General features: G+C 39.4%; 1 protein-coding gene across 11 annotated transcripts in view; it reads left to right on the top strand.

The window, feature by feature from the left end:
* Positions 1 to 12,613: 12,613 nt before the first annotated feature.
* LOC140611771 (uncharacterized) overlaps positions 12,614 to 24,467 on the top strand; it is a 120,989-nt gene continuing 109,135 nt past the window's right edge. For 3 of the 11 annotated variants that reach the window (XM_072788644.1, XM_072788641.1, XM_072788639.1), the window contains exons 1-4: positions 12,620 to 12,862; positions 13,666 to 13,811; positions 16,658 to 16,778; positions 24,311 to 24,426. The gene's annotated coding sequence lies outside the window, so the exon portion shown is untranslated. Of the gene's footprint in view, positions 12,863 to 12,934; positions 13,188 to 13,665; positions 13,812 to 16,657; positions 16,779 to 24,310; positions 24,427 to 24,467 lie in introns of those variants that run through there. The other 8 variants (XR_012012968.1, XM_072788646.1, XM_072788647.1 and 5 more) reach the window with 6 other exon arrangements.

Genomic DNA, 24,467 nt, shown 5'->3' with positions numbered 1-24,467 from the left:
CAGAGCAGAACAGCTCATACAGATAGAGCAGTGGAAGACAAACCAAACAAGGCCAACAGCAAAGGGTAGGAGCTAAGAAGAAGACTGAAAGTTTGGAAGAATTAATGAAGCAGAAATCAAAGATACCGAAGATAGGAAAAAGTGAGGGGGGGAGTGATGACTTTATGATGATGGGGTAAAACAGGCTTCTCCTGGTAATTACAACATTCACCAGATTTAAACAGTGAAGAAAGTCTTGAGTGCTTCTTGCCTAGACTGTTACAGAGCTTTCCAATCTGTATTTCATGGCAGCTACCATCATGTTACTAAAACATCACTTTAGTTACATTCTTCCCGAGTTTCAGAACTTCCAATGGCTTCCTCATGTCTCCTGGGAAAAGTCCCAACTTTTCCACCTGCCACACAAGGCTCTCTAGAAAGGGGACCCCGATGTGATCTAATTACATGAAGACTGTGTCCTGGGTAAAAAGTGAACTGGTTTGGCCCTTCCATACTTTTGGTCTGTTGATTTTAAGTTCTGTGCTTGTAATGTCCTACCTATATGTCTACATCCAAAAAGGTTATTGTCCTACCTTTTCTTTATGATCCACATAAGACTTCATGTGCTCAATGTAACCTTCCCCAACAGCCACCCACCATCTTTGCCTGCTGAAGTTCCAAGTACCCTTCAAGAACTACTATGTCCTCCAAGAAACAGTCCCATAGTTACCTTTGCATTCATTTTGCATTTACAGCATATATTCACTTGGTTCTTATGTTATACCTCTTCCTTTACAGCTATTTTTGTGTATTGGCTCCCCAGATAGATTTACCTGGAAAAGAAAAGCTGTTTTCTCTCCCTCTTGTATCCATACAGCTCCACATCATGTGATAAATAGTACTCGGGAAACATCTATCGAGGAACAATGCTCTGTGCTATTTTTTTTCCCTTGGTTGATTTATCTTCCCATTTCTCAGAATGGCTACCCCCAGAATCTTTCCAATCCCCTTTCCTTGTTTGCCTATCTTTGCCCTCCCCAACTTCCCTATCTTACTTCCTCCTCCATTGAGAAACTGAAGGTCATTCCGCACTTCATGTAATGCTTCCCAAAAAATAAAAGTTCATCTACACTCCTGCCTCTCCTTTCTTATATATTTTGATTTTCCAAGAAGGAAATGTCTCTTCTAAGGCTTATTCTCCAGTTGGGTCCTTGATGTCACTGCTTTCTGTGGTTTCCAGTGTCTGGCTCTATTAGTTCCACCTTTCTGACCTTCAACTTTAGTTTTTATATTGCTCTGGCTCATCCTTCCTCTTTATTTTATTCCTAAAAATAATTTAAAATTAAAATTTAAAAGAATAAATTAAATTAAAAACACATATTTCCTCTTTGTTTTATTTCTAAAACTAAAATTCCTCAAACCCAGCAATGGCTCATGTTATTTCCCCACTCTCCAATTTTCTTATTCACGAAACTTTTGCTTCTATCTCCTCATCCCTCACTTCAAAACTCAGCAAGACTTCTGTCCCTACCACGTGGCCCAAATTGCTTCCTCTTAATTCATCAAAGATCTTCTAAATACAAAATCTGATGATGTTTTCCCTTTCTTATTTGTGTATAGTGTACTAAGCTACTAAAACTTTTTTTTCACCTAACTCAAATAGGTGCCTCTAACTAAATAGGTTTTTATGACATTCATCTCCCATGATTTGCCTCCTACTTCTTCTGACTTTCCTTCATCGCCTTTTTTTCCTCTGTGTGACATTTTATTAGTTACTACCCCTAGATCCTTCCCTCAGTCTCTTCTCTTCCTGACCTAAACTCACTTGAAGGAAAATGAATCTGATCCCACAAACTTAGTCATCATCTCCATGTATACAACTCTACTATGATCTCTAAGATTCCAGACTTTATTTATCAGAGATCAACCAAACACATATGAACACATTTTCAAAATGTCTCTCAATATCTCATCTTTTTACATTCTTTAAGATATTTATTTATTTATTTATTTATTTATTTATTTATTTATTTATTTATGGCACACACACATGTGTGCAAGAATGGTGGTGGTGGGGAGGACCACAGGGGGAGGGACAGGATAGGGGAAAGAATCCCAGGCCAACTGGTTCTCACGCCCCTGAGATTCTGACCTGAGCCAAAGCCAAGAGTCCTGCACTTAATGGACTGAGCCACCCAGGTTCCCCCCCTGCCCTTTACACTCTTACTGTACTGGATATTCTTTCTCATTTCCTTTTGCCAGAACTATCCACAGAATTGGCGAGCTGAGCAATAGACTGGATTTCAATCATTCTGTCCCTGGCCAGGGCATTTGTAAACAGCACAAAATAGAAAACAACTTCTAATGTTGTAACCCTACTCGGGATACCCCTTGGGCTACCTACTCAGAAAAGCTGATACTCCAACCTGGATCCCACTTCTGGTCTCTCTTACTCTACTTAGGACCTCTTCCCCTCATTTCCACCCTTTAAGATAATATCTTAAAGTGCAGGGTCTTCTCTTTGAGTGTCCACTAGGTTTCTGGCCATTCATCTACATTGTATTTCACTGCTACATGACTCCAAGGAGTTTTATGTCAAGAATGGAGGGGGGGACAGGACATAAGGGCCCACTGCCCATCACCTCAAAGGAGATTATTTAAAATATAGCCAGACTTTTCATATTTTCAGGATTCACATCCTGCTGCAATCTAGATTGTCGGGACTTGACCTCGGTTCTCTAAGTTGGGTGACCTTGGATAAATTTTTCAGATTCCTTCTATAAGTTAATTTTCTTAGCTATAAAATGCAGGCAATAATAGTACCTAACTTGCATGCTTGTGAAAGGATTAAATAAGTAGATTCACATAAAGCCCTTGGAAGAGTGCCTGGCAGAAAAGAAGTGCTCAAAAAATGCTAGCCATTATAATTCCACCTTGTTTGCCATAATGGTAAGAGAGTGTCTGTTCTCACCTTTTCCTTAGGTTGCATCATCTGAGGACTCCTTTAGTTATCCTAGATGTATCAGGATATGCTGGAGAAACTTGGAAAAAAGCTATCTAAATAAGAATGATAATTAATAAGAAGAATAGAACAAGAATAATATATTTAAAATAACCAAAGCTTCAGTTTTATTATCTCCTGTAATCCTCACAAAAATTTTATGTGACAAGTTCTATTGTTTTCTGGCGCATGTGCCCATGAACTATGCTTTTGGTAGACTGATTGGAGATTGCTGCTCCCTTAGATGATCCCATGACATTCCACCTCTGTGCTACCAGTAGTAAAATTATTTTACGGGATCCAAATGGACTTTTACCACATGAGAATTGTTGAAACTCATAAGAGGGTTTTTATTCTGTGCCTTCAGTAAGCTTAAGTGGAAAATGAATGGTGTCCAAAAGTCTGGGGCACCCTTTCCCAAAGAAATAATGTATTTTCCTCACAGGATTGGTCTGGCAGAGGCGACATGGAAAATGATAGCTCAACTTTCCACACAGGCAGGTCAGTCATCCAAGCTGCTTCCTGAAGGAAAATGTCTCTCAATTTCTCATGTCTACCTGAGAGTGGGGGCAAGCAGGGAACACTACCATCCCCAACTCAGGATGCCTATCCTTCAGGCAATAGGATTTCTGTACACATACTTTCAACTAATGATTTGCAAAGTGAGATATGTGTACAAAACAATCCCTTGTGGGTATCCCCAGTGGTTCAGTGGTTTAGCACCACCTTCGGCCCAGGGCATGATCCTGGAGACCTGGGATCCAGTCCCACATCAGGCTTCCTTCATGGAGCCTGCTTCTCCCTCTGCCTGTGTTTCTGACTCTCTCTCTCTCTCTCTCTCTCTCTCTGTGCCTCTCATGAATAAATAAATAAAATCTTTATAAAGAAAACAAAACAAAAAAACAGTCCTTTGGGGGTATACAAAGAACTCTTAGAACTTCTACTTAGGTTGATTTTTTTAATCTAAGAAAATAAACTAAACTGTAATAAAATGTAACAAATGGATTGACACCAGCACCCTCAAGCAGCCTACACATCAGAAAGTTACAGGTCACTATTGGTATCTTGAGGAAATGAAAGTCAACTGTTTCAAGTTTGCTCACCCTTTCTCTATGGAGGTAACACGTGGTACTGGGCTATCTGACAAGAATTTCAGAAAAATTAACACCCAAAATATTCTTTTAAAGAAAACGTGACTTTTTTAAATGAATGAGCAAATGTTTTTCAAAAGACAGTCATGCTGCTGAGAGAGCATGTTGTATCAATTATTAAAAAAAAAAAAAAAACAGGGGCAGCCCCGGTGGCACAGCGGTTTAGTGTCACCTGCAGCCCAGGGCATGATCCTGGAGACCCTGGATCGAGTCCCATGTCAGGCTCTCTGCATGGAGCCTGCTTCTGCCCCTGCCTGTGTCTCTGACTCTCATTCTCTCTCTGTGTCTCTACGAATAAAAAAAAACAACTTCACCTGTACAATTGAAAAACTTGGAAACAAATTTTTCTAACTTGTTTATAATTTTTCTAAATTACAAATTATTTCCAAAGGCAATTAAAAGATGGGAAACATTTAGTTCTAAACTAATAGAAAGATGTATTTTCATATTTTTAAGAAATGGGTCAAAACTGATTAATTCTTTCTTTTTAGATACATTCATTAAAATTAAAAATACAGATAAATAAAAATAAATAATAAGTCAATAATGAACTTTTTCCATTTTCATCTTCATATCTTTGTAATTTATCTTTTTAACTTTAATGGTCAAAAAAATTCAAAAACAAACAAAAAATATAACATTTGAAATACATTTGGTGTTAAAATAAACCAAACTCAGTATCCGACTTTTAAATAATTCTTTACAAATAATTAAATCAACTTTTAAAAAAGTGAGGCATATTAACCACATACACTTTAATATAGTTACTAATACATGAAGTGAAAGTAAAAATAAATTATCTTTCAATGTTATAATAAAAGTCATTTTTAAAGATTTTATTTATTTATTTTAGAGAGAGAGAGAGAGAGAGCCTGAAAGGAGGGAGGAAGAACCGAGTGGGAAGGAGAGAGAGAGAGAGAGCCTGGTGCAGACTCCATGCTGAGCTCAGAGCCAGACTTGGGGCCTGACTTCACAACCCTGAGGTCACAAGCTGATCTGAAACCAATGATGCTTAACCAACTGAGCCACCCAGGCTCTCCAACAAGAATCATTTTGAAAAGAAACATTTATCTCATCGTTCTCCAATTTCTAACTTTAGTATGTTTTAATATATATATTTATTTATTATGTTTAAATATAACATATATAAAATATAACAGTTGAAATACACATGTAAATATATATTTTAAATATATATAAAGTATAATAGATAGCACAAGTGCCTAATAGCCTGGAAATGTTTATAATTTCGAGATAAATAAACCATATTGGTGTATATTCATCACTTTTTCTGTTACTAATGGGATACACTATTTTAAACAAGATCTTTGAGAAAGAAAAGAGGCAGGTATATTCACATTTCCAGAGTCCTTCAAGCAACCTTCCTTCAAGTGCCAAGTGTACTTGGGGCATTAAGTAATGGCCTGCTTTTCCCATACTCCTTATCATTATCCTAAGGCAGGCAGCCATCCTAGGGATAGAAGCACAGAACTTCCTAAGTCCCTAAGATGTTTAGCTGTATTACAGTAGCATATTTGGCTGCCCTTAGGAGCTAAATATTATAATTTCTTATTAATTCAATGGAAAATAAAAATAACTCAAATTTAATAAGAATCTTGATGTAAAATTCCAAAACTAAAAAGGAACCTATCTTATTAATAACTGTTTAATTATATGAACTCATATCATCACTTTTAAGAATAACAAAATTCTGTGAATATCTAAATGCTTCAGCCTGTTGTGTCTCATACTAGGGTCTGCAAGAATATTCTTGGAGACCTAGAAATTAATGAAACTTCATTTCAAGTTTCCTTTGATACTAATGTAACACAAGCTTAAAAAGGTATATTCTGGATCATCCAAAAGACTACCTGTCAAAAGATGATTGCCATCTATTTCAGTGTGAAAAGTTAGCATCTTTATTTATAACTATACTGAGACCAAGGAATAATAAAAATATATCATTTAACTTTTAATCCACTTGATCTCCAACACTAAACCAAAAACTCTAGGGTTCAGTAAGTCTTTTTGTTGTCAGTTGATGTTTTAAAGACTATGTACATTACTCCAGAATAAAAAACACTGTCATATTCAATTTTTAAGGGGGAAATCCCAGCAGAAATAATAGAATTAATGTGCATGACTGATCTGTAACCTGATAAATATAGCTTGACTACTACATTGTTTGAATGAGTTATAAATACAAGGCAGGTTATAAGAGAATTGTTCCAGTTGAAAAAACCAAGTTTATCCAAAGAGAAAAAAATATAAATTTAAAGTAAAGTGATTTTCCATGTTTTCACAAAGCTTTTTCTTCTCATAAGTATTTTATAAATTGGTATTCACAAATATTTGATAAAGACCCGTAGGTATGGTTTCTTTATTTTGTCTGTAAAGCTCAACAAGTATCTTTCCATTCACTCAGATAACATCTTAGTCTATTAGTTGATAGATTTACCAGAACCAATTCACCTTTACTTACATATAGATAAATAATAAAAATAACCCTACAAACAAAATATTCAGAAACGATAAGCTAAAAATGTATCATGGGCAAACGATGTTTGATCAAATTTAGTATATAATTATAAAATCATTTAGGAAATTAAATCTATTTTATTAATTTAATAACAACCATGGCTTGTTAATTTTTCATAGAGGCTCTGTATTGATAGTTTCTATATCTGAAACTGTTCTAAGTTGTTTTGAATTTCAATTATACTTTAAACACACTGTGCTGTCAAATCCAACTGACTGCAGAACCCATTCTTCATATATACATCATACATACACACATACACATTCCATCAAACAGTCTCCGGGGATTAAATATGAATAAGATTATCACCTACCTTTCAAATTATACCTTTGGTACCTAACATGGTTGAGCCATGAAAAGACTTCTAAGTGACTATTTGCCATTACCATAACAGAATTAAAATATCAAAACAAAATCATAACAAAACATGGTAATACTTTCTGATAAGAAACAACCCATATTGCTCTTTATAAGAACTTATGGAATTATTAATATGTTCTCAATAATACTTGGTTCTTAATTTTTACTAAAGATTATATTCTGTATAAGCAACTGGATTGTTAAAAAATATAAATTATACCAGTATGGAGATATATTTGTTCACTTTATTAAACCATTACTTATTAATACAATGTCATGATTCAAATTTGTTTTGCTACTTTTTTGAACATGTGGGCCAACAATCAAAGAAAGTTCTTAGCAGGAAATATCTAAGGGAAATAAATGTTTATAACAACATCCATATTTTAAAAAGAAAAAAGCAAATTCCCCAAAATGACATAATTGTTAATTTATTAACTAGGTGCACAAGAATCTTATTCAAAATTTAGTAAATGCATTTATTATTCTTCTTCAAAAACAAAGGAATCGGGTTGGGGTTAAAGGGGTGAGCCGCAGCCCTTGTCCTGTGCTGTCAGCCGGGAGCCGCAGGGGCAGCCTCTGTGCCCGGGAATAAGTTGCTCGGGAATAAGTTCCCCCACCAAACAGGCCCAGACACACTGAAGAAGTTGTCAGGGAATTTTGACCCACGAATTCACGGATTTTACCTTAGGATGAGAAGCTTGGAAGAGAGCGCACAATCCATGTCAATTGCAAAAACAGTGTAGTCCTTGAAGGAGCTAGAAATATTATTTGTAAAACTCAAGCCTCGAAAACTACCTACCAGACATGCTATCCTACTTGCTTAAATGAGAAATGCCCTAGTGTCTTACTGTTCTATGATTGCATGACAAGTTACTGCAAATTGATGGCTTAACACACATTTATTATGGTCGGGTAGATCAGGGGTTGGTGTGACACAGCTGGATGCTCAGCTTAAGAGTCTCACGCAGTTGAAATACAGGTGTCTCTGCAAGTGGAATCTCATCCACTTGCATCCATCAACCCAGAAGATCCAGGGTTCTCTTCCAAGCCCCTTGGTTGTTGGCAGAATTAATAACTTTGTGTTTCTTGGACTGGCGTTATTGTTTTGCTCGTTGGCCAGAGGGGAGTCTTGTGCCTTAGCCAGATGGCTCTTCCATAGACCTTCTCATACTGTGAGTCTCTCTGACTTCATGGAGATCTCTTTTAAGGATTCATCTGATTGGATTAGACCTAGTCAGTTAATTTCCCCTTTGATGATTTTTTTTTTTTTTTACCTTTGATGAATTTAATCCGGGAAGTGAATCCCATCATAGTCATGGGCTCTGGCCACACTCAAACAGAGATTATCTAAAATGTGCAGAAATGAAATTTCTAAAGCTAAAATCAAGTGGAACTTTAGAGGCCATGGATTTTTCTGCCATCTTAGAATGCTGCCTATGACAGTGTTACCATATATTGATCAGTTTGAATCATAGGTAATAGGTCAAGTAGCCCTACCATATTTTCCTTACACCCTTTAGTCTTTTGTACCTGTGTATATACACAGGTGTGTTTAAATCACCATCTTTTCACTCCTTCCACCAGGAATTTAGAGGCAGAACTCAGGCATCATACCGGTAGAGCCACATGCTCAGCTTACTACAAATAAAAATTGTTTCTCTTTCTGAGGAATTTTATATCGATACTCAGCACTTAAGGAAAAAATTTTCTTCGGTTTCATTTATCTGAATATATAAATAATTTTTGGTATAATTTTGGATATTCTAGAATTTAAAAGGCTGGCAAAGTATGTTTTTCATGTATAGAAGAAGCACTTATTAAATGCTTTTTTAAAGATTTTATTTATTCATGAGAGACACACAGAGAGATAGAGGCAGAGACACAGGAAGAGGGAGAAGCAGGATCCACGCAGGGAGCCCCACATGGGACTCCATCCCGGGTCTCCAGGATCATGCCCTGGGCCGAAGGTGGGCACTAAACCGCTGAGCCACCTAGACATCCCTTATTAAATACTTTTTTTGTGCGCTATGAGGAGATGTGAAATATTTAAGTTTAGAAGACCAGGTCTATACCTTTGGAGGAGTTTGTAATCTAGTTTTGTTTAAGTATGCACACTTGAAAAAAAAAAACCAAAATTGAAGTCTCATAAACTTGGCTTTATCTGGCTTCTGCCTAACTCTATGGCTGTCTTTCAGATTACTTTACCAATCTGCGTATTCCTTTAGTCACTTTTCCATCTCAGGGCTTTTCATAATGTGCTTACTGCTGCCTAGAAATTTCTGCCTGTTCAAATTAATTAATTGATTGATTGATTTTTACTTAAATGTAACTGTATTCTAGAAATTTCCTTTGGCCTCTCAGGACTATAAGATCCTGCCCTTATGCATTCTCCTAGCATTTCAGAGCACTATTTCAAAGCAATGCTTCCATTGTTACAATGAAAACGATGACATTGTAATACTTCTGTAATGATTTGTGTTATATCTTCCCTGTTACCATGGAGGATCCATGATGAGATTTAGTGGGTACTCCATCAATATTTGTTGAATGAATGATCATTTGACTATTTGCCTAGGAAAATTTCATGGAAGAACCCAAGACCTTTTCAAATTGGAGAGCAGGTTGGATGGATGAGGTGAGGCCACATTTTGGGAGCTTCAAATATCCACCTGAGTTGGATGTACCAGGGATTTCTAGGCTCTTAGAACTGACATAATTAAAGGGGCATTTTTTTGAAGTGTAAATTCAATAGTGGTTGTAGAGTGGATTGTATATAGGTCAGTCTAGAGTGGTGGTCCTCAAACTTGAGAGTGTGAAAGAATCACTTGGGTATTTTGCTATATGTAGACTCCTGACTTTTATTCTCTTTTCTTCGAATCTGATTCAGTCCAGTACCATAGCCACTAGCCACAGCTGGCTCGTAGGCACTTGAAATGTGCTTGTCTGAACTGAGATATGCTACAATTATAAAAATACCAGATTTCAAAGACTAGTATAAAAAAAAGAATGTAAAGTTTCACACTGATATGGTTTTTAATTGATTACATATTGAAATAATATTTTCACATGCATCAGGTTAATTTTACTTGTTTCATTTTAGTTTTTGAATCTGACTACATGACTATTTAAAATTACGTTTGTGACTCATCTGAAATTTCTGTCAGACAGTGCTGGTATAGGAGATGACACACTTTAACCAGCATCCCAGATGATCCTTACATTACTTTTAGAAAAGCTTTTATGCTTTTCAGATATTCCATAACGGATATTTTAGTAATGCAGGCCTAGGAAGTTGAGAGCCTAGACTAGATGGATGCCAAAGAGTTTGAATAAGAAGGTATATGTGTATTAGAACAAGATATTTTGAAAATTGAGTTAATGACTCAAAGGAAGAAGGGTACACTAAATAAATCCGAGGGGACAAGCCTGTAATACAGGCTAGTGTTGGTAAAATCTATGGGGATGTTAGGAAGAACTGCCCAAACTTGAGCCTATTCTGTTTCTTATTTATTTTGTAAACACTTAAGAATCCAGAAGCTTTGGAGAGATTTCTTTTTTTCTTTTTTAAGATTTTATTTACTTATTCATGAGAGACACAGAGAGAGAGGCAGAGGCAGAGGGAGAAGCAGGTTCCCCACAAGGAACCCGATGTGACTCCATCCCAGATCCTGGGATCTGGACCTGCGCCAAAGGCAGATGCTCAACTGCTGAGCCATCCAGGCATCCCTGAGAGGTGTCTTTGCTATTTTAATTGCTCGGTTTGACATTGACATCTTATTTAAATCATCATGAAAGTTTTTAAAAACTTGTTTTCAGTTACTTCAGTTTAGTTTTATTTACAATTCAGTGATGTCTTTCTAATGTGTAGGAGAAGGCTATTTGGGCAATGAGAAGGATAAATATAAATTAAGATTTATTTCTGTAGAAAATTCAAGCAGAGAGCATAACCAGACAAAACCACATCAGTAAAAGAGATAACTATGAAAAAGTGTCATAAACAGGCCTACACTCAATATTGGGATGCTAAAACCAGAAATGAAATTTTTAAACTAAAAATCAAGTGGAACTTTAGACTGAAAGTAACTTAATTAATGACTTAGTTGAACAGTTGAAGAGTCTTATTTCCTCAGTTGAGGAGACTGAGGTCCTGAGTAGATATGTGATGAGTTTAAGATTCAATATCTAGTTAGAATATTTAGTAGTAGAATCTAGAGTTCCTGACTTAATCCCTTTTTAAATTTTATCAATTTAAAGACATGGTAATGAATGCTTTTATTTTTAAAGGCTATTTAAAAAAAATCAACTGATTTTAGTTTAAAGTTATTCCCCCCAAGACTTATTTATTTATTTATTTATTTATTTATTTATTTATTTATTTAGAGAGTATGCATGAGTGGGAAGGGCAGGGGGAGAGGCAGAGAATCTCAAGCCGACTCAGAACTGAGCTCTGAGCCCCATACAGGGCTCAATTCCAGGACCCTGAAATCATGATCAGAGCCAAAACCAAGAGTCGGAACTTTAACTTCCTGAGCCAACCACATGCCCCAAGATTATGGGTTTTTATTCGTTAAACTACACATTACTTGCCAAGAAAACGACAGTACAATCCATAATGAATTGTAGGTCAATACACAAATAGTTTCAACTGCCAGAAGATGGCACTGTTTACATGTGAAATAACACCTCTTAAAAATTCAGGGTATATGTTTAAATTCAGCTCAAAGTAAAATGAAGGAAAAATGTATTTAATGGCTTCCAAGCTATCAGTATATGTGAAATACATCAAAATGAAAAGCTGAATCATAATACATTACATATTTCATATCCTTGTAACTATTATAGGGATACCATTTATATTTACATTCACTTTGCATATTAATTTTTTACATGGACAAAGTATTGAATCATTTTTCTTCTTTTTTTTTGAATCATTATTCTTATAGAAAGGTTTCTTTCAAATCACTAAGTGTTATTTTATTCTTGAGGCCAACATCTTGTCATAAAGCAAGTTTGTTCTAAATCTGAGAAGAATGTATTTATTCACGATAGACACACAGAGAAAGAGAGAGAGCGAGGCAGAGACACAGGCAGAGGCAGAGGCAGGCTCCACGCAGGGAGCCCCACGCGGACTCCACCCCTGGGCTCCAGGGTCAGGCCCAGGCTGAAGGCGCGTCAACCGCTGGGCCGCCCGGGCCGCCCCCAATTTCTTAAAAGCTGCGCGGGCAGACAGTCACCAGGCCCTCTCCAGCTGTGCTCGGTGCCACGCAGGCGGCTTCTTGACTGGCTCGAAGCATCTAAGCAAAAGTTTGCGGGGGGGGGGGGGGGGGTCCCTGGGGCCACGTTAAGATGCAACCGGCGCGCAGTTCACATCACTTTGAAAATAGCTTTGAAAAAAAAAATCGCTTTGAAACTGCCGAACTGGGATCCTGGGCCTCACTCCGCAGGCCTCGGAGCGGGCGTCAGAGCCAGGTTTTGCAGTCCTCTCGCCTCAGCTGCGGCCCCGCGACCACAATTCCAGGTGCCCGCCAGGACCCTTCGAGCCCCGACAGCCCGGAAGCGCCTGACCACGCCTACCCACTGCGCCTGCGCGAGGCGCCCCCTCCGGCGAGCGGGGAGACTGGCGCTGGGCGGGCCGAGAGGCTCGTCGCGCCTGCGCGAAGGCCCCGGGGAGCAGCGTCGTTACTTTCCAAACGACTGGCGGGAACCGTTGGAGGCCGTGCGGTCGCCGTCTGGTCTGCCGGGCAGCAGCGCGCTCCCTCGTCCCTAGGCCTGGCCGTGGCGCCGCAGCTCTCCCGCGAGCAGAGGCGGAAATCGTGGCCCAGTTCTTCTGTGAGTCCCCCTCCCGCAGGCCAGAGGGCGGGGACAGCTGAGGCCAGCGGCCCTGGAGGCCCGGCCGGCCCGGAGGCGGGGGCCGGGGGTGGGGGGCGGCTCTGCTCCAGCGCCCGCCTGGCTGGAGAATCTAATCTAGGCGCCTTGCTCCTGGGGGAGCGGGAAGCCCAGGTGCTGCCCGGCCTGCCTCGCGCCGCGCCCCTGCACCAGCAGCCTTGCGGGAAACTGCGGATCCCACAGGCCGCCCAGCCCGGCCGCCCGGCACCACCCCGAGCGGTGGAGCCCAGTGCACTTTGAACAGCCCATCCACCAAGCTTTGATTCCGGTACTGAGGGCGATGGGCTAGATTTAGGACCAGGCCATGCTTGTACCCTCTGATAGACTCTGGCAGGAGAAGAGGAGGGAAAAGTGAGGGAGAGGCTTGCTCTGGAGCATCCGACCGGTTAATCAATCAATTGCTAATCCAGACGCAAAAGCCTATTTCCACACCCTGTGATCACATAACCTGAATTGGGGCTTGCATTACCCTGAGCTTGTAGTTCTACTTGGACGCTAGGTTAATGCAGTTTGGCATTTTTATTTCCGCATAAACGCAGGTATCGTGTTCTTTTGATTTAGAAGCAACATTTTTAAGGATTTTCAGTGGCACTTTTCCCCTACTCTGCTTTCAGCAAGACACGCACAAACGCACGTTTAGGCTTTTTCAGTTTGATGCCATGAATGAAACCGCAGCCACATCTAAATAGGCTTTATTTTCCAGAGTTACAAAGTGGAAATAACTTTAACATTCCTTTTGTTTTCAGCATTTGGCATCAACAGCATTTTATATCAGCGTGGCATATATCCATCTGAAACCTCTACCAGAGGGCAGAAATACGGACTCACCTTGCTTATAACAACAGATCCTGAGCTCATAAAATAATTCAATCATGTAGTGGACAAGTGAAAGGTATTTAATTGTTGAAAACCAATTTGAGTTTTGCAGGTCTTCTTGGACCCGTACTTTCTGGCATCTTGGTGTTCATTTTTCAGCTCTATACAAAGAGGTGTAGAACACTGCAATCTCAAATATAGTGATTCTCCATCGGAAGGAAGCAAATAATAAAGTGAAAGAAAGTCCACTCTTCCCTACCACATTTTGAGTGGGTTAAATATGTTGATGTTAGGAATCTGATCTGGCTTCACAAAACAATCTCTATCAACTCCTTTTGAAGTGATTTTTGCAGTTCGTGTAGCCAGGTGGAACAAGTTGGAATTTTACATAACTATGATGATGTTTATTATTGGAGAGAAATCCACTACATATTTTTAATATGATATATTTTCTATAGCTGCCTAGAGTTTAAAACCGTCATTTAAGATAAATGAAAATGAAATTGGATCCAGCCTGGGAACTAAACTTAAAAAAATACTACTAATAGAATACCCAATAAAGTTTTTTAATGTCTTACTGTCTTCATTTGTCTTTGTTAAAATCCTGCCTGTCCGTTAGCCATTTCTAACTGAACACCCCTTGTTTTTTCTTAGCTCAAGAAATTACTGAATACTTGTTGAATGGATACTTGTTCTCCATCTATTCTGTCTCTTTTTTCCCCATGTTTTTCTCTACTTAGGATTCTCACTTCTAATTTTTCTGTGTTATAGGATGTTTCTCCCTGGCTCCTCATTTCACCTTCCAAAACTAGTTCCAAAAAAAAAAATTACAGTAATTTTTTTATACCTGAGTCATATATATATATATATATATATATATATATATATATATATATATATTTTGTTTGTTTGTTTGTTTCAAGAGGCTTTATTTTTAAAATTCTATTAATTGTGTTTTTATCATCTTCAGGGCTAAATCACCCAGGGCGATACTCAGATTACTTAGCCTGAAACATAGAAGTAACTAAGAATCTATGTCACCTTAATTTGATGAAGAAGCAAGCCCTGCCTAAGTTACTGGTTTTTAGGTTGTCTCCTTTAAGACTACACTTAGGACATTTCACCTCAGTTGTATGTAGACCTTCCTATTTAATTTGTCCCTTTTATTTTAGTTAGAATGGAGGAATTGCTCTTCTTAGAGGCAAATTGTTCAATCTCTTTGAATCCCCATCCCTCTAGCCTTCTTAAGGAATCTACCCTAGTTCTTCTCTGGTATTTCTGATTTCTTTGTTTTGAGATATTTTCATTGGTTTCATTTGTCTTCAGTTTTAAAAGAAAAAAATTTCCACCCACCCCAGATCTTTAAGTGACTACCCAATCTCTTCCTTTTCCGAGCAAAATTGAGACAAGGTTGGTTTTTGTCAAGGGGTCAGCAAACTGATGGCCCATATCCAGCAAGTGGCCTATTTTTGTACTACCTGCAAACTGAGTGTTTTCAGATTTTTAAAGGCTAGTTTTTAAAAAACTATGCAAGAGACCTAGGTGGCCCACAAGTCCTAAATATTACAAGATTGTTTTTGTGTCTTAAAAACAAAACTGTGTATTCTTGAGTATATTATCCCAAGTTCCAAGATTAATTCAGGGCTCATTATGAGGCCCCCTTATTATAATCTCTAAGATGACTTCTGACACATACATAACTTTACTAACAATCTTTGTGTAGTTGACTCATAAACATACATCCAACCCAAGTCTTCTCTTTGCTCATATAGTAAGTGGCTCCCTTGATATCCACATGTGGCTAACCTAGTGATACTTGAAAACTAAATTTAAGGGGGTCCTGGCTGGCTCAGTCAGTAGAGCATGCAACTCTTGATCTTGGGTTGTAAGTTCCAGCCCCACATTGGGTGTGGAGATTACTTAGAAATAAAACCTTAGGGCAGCCCGGGTGGCTCAGCAGTTTAGCACTGCCTTCAGCCCAGGGCATGATCCTGGAGACCTGGGATCGAGTCCCACATCAGGCTCCCTGCATGGAGCCTGCTTCTCCCTCTGCCTGTATCTCTTCCTCTCTCTCTATCATGAATAAATAAATAAAATCTATGAAATCTCTTGACTCTACCTATACTGATCCATCTCTACCAATTTATCCTTCTATAAGCCTTCAGTACCTCTTGCTTGAATTACTAATCAATTAGCATCCCTAGATCCTCTCTTTACTTCCACTCTACTTTCCACACATCACAGCCTAAAGGATAGTTCTGAAATATAAGTTTAATCACATCACACCGTACTTCAGACACAGTAATGACTTCCCTGATTCTTGAAGTATAAGTTCTTTAATTTACCCCATGTGACCTTGCGTGGTCTGGCCCCTATGTATCTTGCACAAACCGACCTTGTTCATTCTCCCTTTCTTAACTGTATTTGTATTACCCTTTCAATCCTCTGGTCAGATACTTTTCGCTTTTCAGTATTTTAGACCTGTACCCTTTTCTGTAATCTTTTGCATATTTAATGGTATTTAAGTGTAGAACTGAAGTCAAGTGAGAATTCCCTGAGTCAAGTTTTCCTATATTCTCTCATTGGATCACATACTGCACCTTCTTAACATTTATTACAATTAAAAATTTGCATTTATTGCTGCAGTGATTAGATTAATGCTCATCTTCTGGAATTTACCTTGGATTAGAGTATACTGCATGTTCACTACTCTGTGCTTAGCATTCAGTACTAACTACATCTGGTACGGATACTGAGAATTGGACAACGGGAGCTAGGTTATTGTGAGGCAAGTTTTCTGTACAGGTTGGAGGAGTTCCAAAATACCAGTGGTAGGAATTTGCTAAGGGCAGAAAGTGAGACCTGGGAAGAGTTACTTTGTAATGCAGTGAACCAAAAAAGATGCCTTGTTCTGTATTGCAGATTGGTTATACAAGTGTTCAGTTCAGAAACTGGTGGTATTCATCTCAAATATTGAAAGCGGTGAAGTCCTTGAAAGGTGGAAGTTTGATATTGAGTGCGACAAGACTGCAAAAGATGACAGGTAAGTATGAATTAAACTGCTTCCACTTTCATAGATTTTTTTTCCAAAACTTGTTTTCTTGACTCAATGAATTCTAACTATATTGAACTAGTTTCGTATAAGGTAGTTTGTTTCTAACTATGTTAGATCTCCTGTGGAGAAGAATAAGACTCACAAACTGTGCTCACAAAAGAGTCGTGCCTATTATGGACTTGTATAGTGTACTTTTAACATAACTGCCCTTAGTCTAAAATCCATAAATTTCACCCTTTAGTATTTATGGTGCTATATGTAAGCTACACATGATGTATTAGGTGGGCCATTTAATGGATTGTGTCAAGGTACTTTTAACCATGAAGTATTATCCTAGATTTTCTCCTAGCTTGATATGCAGCTCTACTGTATTTCATTTAACGCTATTAACTTCCTAAGACACTCTGAACTGAAGTTCTTAGATCCTCTGGATGGGAAATGCCCCCTCATTATATGCTAATTCTTAGCATTGTCCCAGGCATGCTTACCTGTAAACTCAGAACTCTCTCTCATAATGAAATGTAGTTTGTTCCTGAAGCCTTTGGTCTGTTTTAGAAAATGTTTATTTTATTTTTTTAGTAAATTTATTTTTTATTGGTTTTCAATTTACCAACATACAGAATAACACCCAGTGCTCATGCCGTCAAGTGCCCCCCTCAGTGCCCACCACCCAGTCACCCCCACCCCCGCCCTCCTCCCCTGCCACCACCCCTAGTTCGTTTCCCAGAGTTAGGAGTATGTATGTTCCGTCTCCCTTTCTGATATTTCCCACACATTTCTTCTCCCTTCCCTTATATTCCCTTTCACTATTATTTATATTCCCCAAATGAATGAGAACATACAATGTTTGTCCTTCTCCGACTGACTTATACTGCACTCAGCATAATACCCTGCAGTTCCATCCACGTTAAGCAAATGGTGGGTATTTGTCATTTCTAATGGCTGAGTAATGTTCCATTGTATACATAAACCACATCTTCTTTATCCATTCATCTTTCGATGGACACCGAGGCTCCTTCCACAGTTTGGCTAATGTGGACATTGCTTCCAGAAACATCCGGGTGCAGGTGGGTGCAGGTGTCCCGGCGTTTCATTGCTTCTGCATCTCTGAAGTAAATCCCCAGAGGTGCAATTGCTGGGTCATAGGGCAGGTCTATTTCTAACTCTTTGAGGAACCTCCACACAGTTTTCCAGAGTGGCTGCACCAGTTCACATTCCCACCAACAGTGTAAGAGGGTTGCCTTTTCTCCGCATCATCTCCAACATTTGTGGTTTCCTGCCTTGTTAATTTTCCCAACTCTCATGGTGTAAGGTGGTATCTCATTGTGGTTTTGGTTTGTATTTCCCTGATGGCAAGTGATGCAGAGCATTTTCTCATGTGGGTGTTGGCCATGTCTATGTCTTCCTCTGTGAGATTTCCCTTCATGTCTTTTGCCCATTTCATGATTGGATTGTATGTTTCTTTGGTGTTGAGTTTAAGAAGTTCTTTATAGATCTTGGATGCTAACCCTTTTCATCTGATATGTCATTTGCAAATATCTTCTCCCATTCTGTAAGTTGTCTTGTAGTTTTGTTGACTGAATCCTTTGCTGTGCAAAAGCTTCTTATCTTGATGAAGTCCCAATAGTTCATTTTTGCTTTTGTTTCTTTTGCCTTCATGGATGTATCTTGCAAGAAGTTATTGTGGCCGAGTTCAAAAAGGGTGTTGCCTGTGTTCTACTCTAGGATTTTGATGGAATCTTGTCTCACATTTAGATCTTTCATCCATTTTGAGTTTATCTTTGTGTGTGGTGAAAGAGAGTGGTCTAGTTTCATTCCTCTGCATGTGGATGTCCAATTTTCCCAGCACCATTTATTAAAGAGACTTTCTTCCAATGGATAATCTTTCCTCCTTTATCGAATATTAGTTGACCATAAAGTTCAGGGTCCATTTCTGGGTTCTCTATTCTGTTCCATTGATCTATGTGTCTGTTTTTGTGCTGGTACCACACTGTCTTGATGACCACAGCTTTGTAGCATAACCTGAAATCTGGCATTGTGATGCCCCCAGATATGGTTTTCTTTTTTAAAATTCCCCTGGCTATTTGGGGTCTTTTCTGATTCCACACAAATCTTAAAATAATTTGTTCTCTCTGAAGAAAGTCCATGGTATTTTGATAGGGATGCATTAAACATGTACATTGCTCTGGGTAACATTGACATTTTCACAATCTTAATTCTGCCAATCCATGAGCATGGAATATTTTTCCATCTCTTTGTGTCTTCCTCAATTTCTTTCACAAGTGTTCTATAGTTTTTAGGGTATAGTTCCTTTACCTCTTTGGTTAGGTTTCTTCCTAGGTATCTTATGCTTTTGGGTGCAATTGTAAATGGGATGGACTCTTTAATTTCTCTTTCTTCAGTCTCATTGTTAGTGTATAGAAATGCCATTGATTTCTGGGCATTGATTTTGTATCCTGCCACACTGCCAAATTGCTATATGAGTTCTAGCAATCTTGGGGTGGAGGCTTTTGGGTTTTCTATGTAGAGTATCATGTCATCGGCGAAGAGGGAGAGTTTGACTTCTTCTTTGTCAATTTGAATGCCTTAAATGCCTTTTTTTTGTCTGATTGCTGAGGCTAGGACTTCCAGTACTATGTTGAATAGCAGTGGTGAGAGTGGACATCCCTGTCTTGTTCCTGATCTTAGGGGAAAGGCTCCCAGTGCTTCCCCATGGAGAATGATATTTGCTGTGGGCTTTAGGTAGATGGCTTTTAAGATGTTGAAGAATGTTCCCTCTATCCCTACACTCTGAAGAGTTTTGATCAGGAATGGATGCTGTATTTTGTCAAATCCTTTCTCTGCATCTAATGGGAGGATCCTATGGTTCTTGGTTTTTCTCTTGCTGATATGATGGATCACATTGTTTGTTTTATGAGTATTGAACCAGCCTTCTGTCCCGGGGATAAATCGTACATGGTCATGGTGAATAATTTTCTTAATGTGTTGTTGGAACCTATTGGCTAGTATCTTCTTGAGAATTTTTGCATCCATATTCATCAGGGATATTGGTCTGTAATTCTCCTTTTGGTGGGGTCTTTGTCTGGTTTTGGAATTAAGGTGATGCTGGCCTCATAGAAAGAATTTGGAAGTACTCCATCTCTTTCTATCTTTCCAAACAGCTTTAGTAGAATAGGTGTGGTTTCTTCTTTAAACGTTTGATAGAATTCCCCTGGGAAGCCATCTGGCCCTGGACTTTTGTGTCTTGAGGGGTTTTTGATGACTGCTTCAATTTCCTCCCTGGTTATTGGCCTGTTTAGGTTTTCTATTTCTTCCTGTTCCAGTTTTGGTAGTTTGTGGCTTTCCAGGAATGTGTCCATTTCTTCTAGATTGCCTAATTTATTGGCCTATAGCTGTTCGTAATATGTTTTTAAAATCGTTTGTATTTCCTTGGTGTTGGTAGTGATCTCTCCTTTCTCATTCATGACTTTCTTAATTTGAGTCTTCTCTATCTTCTTTTTAATAAGGTTGGCTAACGGTTTATCTATCTTATTAATTCTTTCATAGAACCAACTCCTGTTTATGTTGATCTGTTCCACAGTTCTTTTGGTCTTGATTTCGTTGAGTTCTGCTCGAATCTTTCTTAACTCTCTTCTTTTTTTTTTTTTTTTTTAATTTATTTATTTATGATAGTCACAGAGAGAGAGAGAGAGAGAGGCAGAGACACAGGCAGAGGGAGAAGCAGGCTCCATGCACCGGGAGCCCGACATGGGATTCGATCCCGGGTCTCCAGGACCGCGCCCTGGGCCAAAGGCAGGCGCCAAACCGCTGCGCCACCCAGGGATCCCCTTAACTCTCTTCTTCTACTGGGTGTAGGATCTATTTGCTGTTTCTTCTCTAGCTCCTTTATGTGTAAGGTTAGCTTTTATATTTGAGATCTTTCCAGTTTTTGAGTGGATGCTTGTATTGCGATGTATTTGCCCCTTAGGACTGCTTTTGCTGCATCCCAATGATTTTGAATGGTTGTACCTTCATTCTCATTAGTTGCCATGAATCTTTTTAATTCTTCCTTAATTTCCTGGTTGACCCTTTCATCTTTTAGCAAGATGATCCTTAACCTCCACGTGTTTGAAGGCCTTCCAAACTTCTTGTTGTGATTTAGTTCTAATATCAAGGCATTATGGTCTGAGAATATGCAGGGGACGATCCCAGTATTTTGGTATCGGTTCAAGCCCCATTTGTGACCCAGGATGTGGTCTATTCTGGAGAAAGTTCCATGTGCACTTGAGAAGAATGTGTATTCAGTTGAGTTTGGATGTAAAGTTCTGTAGATACCTGAAGTCCATCTGGTCCAGTGTATCATTTAAAGCTCTTGTTTCTTTGGAGATTTTGTGCTTAGAAGACCTATCCAGTGCAGAAAGCCTTAAATCGAAGTCACCAAGTAGAAGTGTATTATTATCTAAATATGTCTTAATTTTGGTTATTAATTGATTGATATATTTGTCAGCTCCCACATTCAGGGCATATATATTGAGGATTGTTAAGTCCTCTTGTTGGATAGATACTTTAAGTATGATATAGTGTCCCTCTTCATCTCTTACTACAGTCTTTGGGGTAAAGTTCAGTTTATCTGATATAAGGATGGCTACCACTACTTTCTTTTGAGGACCATTTGAATGGTAAATGGTTCTCCAACCTTTTGTTTTCAGGCTGTAAGTGTCCTTCTGTCTAAGATGAGTCTCTTGTAGACAGAAAATAGATGGGTCCTGCTTTTTTATCCAGTCTGAAACCCTGCACCTTTTGATGGGGTCATTAAGCCCGTTCACATTCAGAGTTACTATTGACAGGTAGGAGTTTAGTGTCATCATGATATCTATTCAGTCCTTTTTTTGTGGATTGTTCCACTGAACTTCTTCTTAAAGGGAAATTTTAAGAGTCCCCCTTAAAATTTCTTGCAGAGCTGGTTTGGAGGTCACATATTCTTTCAGTTCCTGCCTGTCTTGGAAGGTCTTTATCTCTCCTTTTATTCTGAATGAGAGCCTTGCTGGATAAAGTATTCTTGGTTGCATGTTCTTCTCATTTAGGACCCTGAATATATCCTGCCAGCCCTTTCTAGCCTACCAGGTCTCTGTGGAGAGGTCTGCTGTAACCCTAATACTCCTCCCCATAAAATTCAGGGAATTCTTGTCTCTTGCTGCTTTAAGGATCTTCTCTTTATCTTTGGAATTTGCAAGCTTCACTACTAAATGTCGAGGTGTTGAGCAGTTTTTATTGATTTTAGGGGGGGAACACTCTATCTCCTGGATCAGAAGGCCTGTTTCCCTTCTCAGATTAGGAAAGTTTTCAGCTAGGATTTGTTAAAATACATATTCTGGCCCTCCGGCCCTTTCGGCGCACTTGGGAAACCCAATTAAATGTAGGTTTTTCTTCCTCAGTCTGTCGTTTATTTCTCTTAATCTATCTTCATGGTCTTTTAATTGTTTGTCTCTTTTTCCCTCAGTTTCTCTCTTTGCCATCAACTTGTCTTCTATGTCTCCCTCTCATTCTTCTGCCTCATGAACCCTCGTTGTGTGGACTTCTAGTTTGGATTGCACCTCATTCAATTGATTTTTAATTTCTGCCTGATTATATCTAAATATTGCAGTCATGAAGTCTCTTGAGTCCTTTATGCTTTTTTCTAGCCCCCAGTAGGTTTATAATAGTGCTTCTGAATTTCCTTTCTGACATTGAATTGTAATCCAGATTTTGTAACTCTGTGGGACAGAGGACTGTTTCTGATTCTTTCTTTTGAGTTGAGGATTTCTTTCTAGTCATTTTGCTCAGTGCAGAGTGGCCAAAAACAAGTTGTATTGGGAAAAGGAGAAAAAGAGAGGAGAGAAAGAAGGAAAGAAAAGAGAAAAAGAAATAAGAAAAAAGGAAGTAAAAAAGAAGAAACAGAGATAGAAAAATAAAGAAAGGAAAAAGAAGGGCAGGGTAAGCAAACAGAAATCAAAAAGCAAAAAAAAAAAAACAAAAACAAAAACAAAACACAGGGGAGTATCTTCTGTTTCTGTACTTTAATTCCCTTGACATCCCCTGGAATTTGTCCGTCTAGTTGGTCTTCTGGGGGACGGGCCTGTTGTGCTGATTTTCAGGTGTTAGCACTTGGGGGAGCTGCTCTGCCCCCTGCCTGGTGCAGGGCTCAGTGGGGATTGTTTACCCCTTGAGGCTCCAGAGGGAACAACTGCAGTGGTGGCGGCCAGCTCTGGAGCCCTGGAGTCAGCTCCCGCAGTAACTACAGAGCTCTCCATCTGTAGGGGCCTGGATGCTCCAGGGGCATGGCCGCTATCTGCTCAGTTCGGGGCAGGAGCGTCCTTCCCGTCCTGGGCCCTCCTGGCCTCTGCCTGTCCTTGGGGGAGGCCGGATCCTGGGATGTTTCCCTGGCGCCCTGTGCTCCCGGGCCTGCGCTGTTGGATTTGCGCTCCACCGCATAGCCACCTCTCCGCAGAGCTGCCGTCTGAGCCCCTCTGAGCTGCTCCTGGGTCCAGCGGTGCCACGCTGCAGCCCTTTAGGGAGCTCAGCGCACTCTCCCCTGGGCACAGTTGCTCTGTTAGTGTCTCAGGGAGCCTGAGGGCATCCCCACTTTTCTGCGGTCCTGCTCCAACTCCCTGCGAGGCCTTTCCGCCCAGGAAGATTGGTGAAGCTCCTGCTTCTCGGGGCCTGGGGTCTCCTGTCCTGGGGACACTCACCCCGGCCTTAGCCCGGCTCCTAGTGGGGCCCCTCCCCCTCGGATGCCTTTTGTTTCTTTTTTTTTTTATGATAGGCACACAGTGAGAGAGAGAGAGGCAGAGACACAGGCAGAGGGAGAAGCAGGCTCCATGCACTGGGAGCCCGACGTGGGATTCGATCCCAGATCTCCAGGATCGCGCCCTGAGCCAAAGGCAGGCGCTAAACCGCTGCGCCACCCAGGGATCCCGCCTTTTGTTTCTTTAGTTCTTTTTGCCCCATCTTCCTACCTTGATTGAAGCATGAACCTTCTCACTGTAGCATTTCAGCTATTCTCTCTTTAAATCTCAGGCCGAATTCATAGATTTTCAGGATGATTTGAAGATTATCTAAGTAATTGGTGGGGACAGGTGATTTGGGGTCCCTCCTCTTCCGCCATCTTGCCCCTCCCCTAGAAAATGTTTAATTATAAATACACCTTGATATAACATCTTCTTTGAAGCACTACAGAATTAGACATTTAGGTATTCCTAAAAATACCAAAATGATTATGCCAATTAAAGATCTTAGATACTAATTGTTATCTTTATTTTACAATATGCTGAATGTTTCTTGACTTGAAGCACTCTGCAGGTTTTCTGGTCATCTGTTATTTAATGACCTGATACTAAGATCAGCCTTAATAACTGGAATAATAAATGAAATTATAATTGTTTTTTTAAAAACTCGTTTGGAATGCATTACTTAATTTGAGTTTTGAAGCATTTAATCAAACAAATAATCTTACCAGTGTTTTAAATAACTTGTTAAAACTTAAAATGAATCAAATCATTTAGTTTCTTTGGTAGCACACCCAGAGAAATGTCTCAGAAGGCCATCCAGGATGAGATCCTCTCCATAATCCGACAGATCACAGTTACCGTGACGTTTCTGCCCTTGTTGGAAGTCTCTTGTAAGTATTATATGACTTCACGTTGGTTCAGATTTCTTGTG

Source organism: Canis lupus, chromosome 20, assembly GCF_048164855.1.
Source record: "Canis lupus baileyi chromosome 20, mCanLup2.hap1, whole genome shotgun sequence".
Classification (NCBI taxonomy): domain Eukaryota; kingdom Metazoa; phylum Chordata; class Mammalia; order Carnivora; family Canidae; genus Canis; species Canis lupus.
Note: the sequence above shows the minus strand (reverse complement) of the source record. Positions and strands in the feature narration are given on the sequence as shown.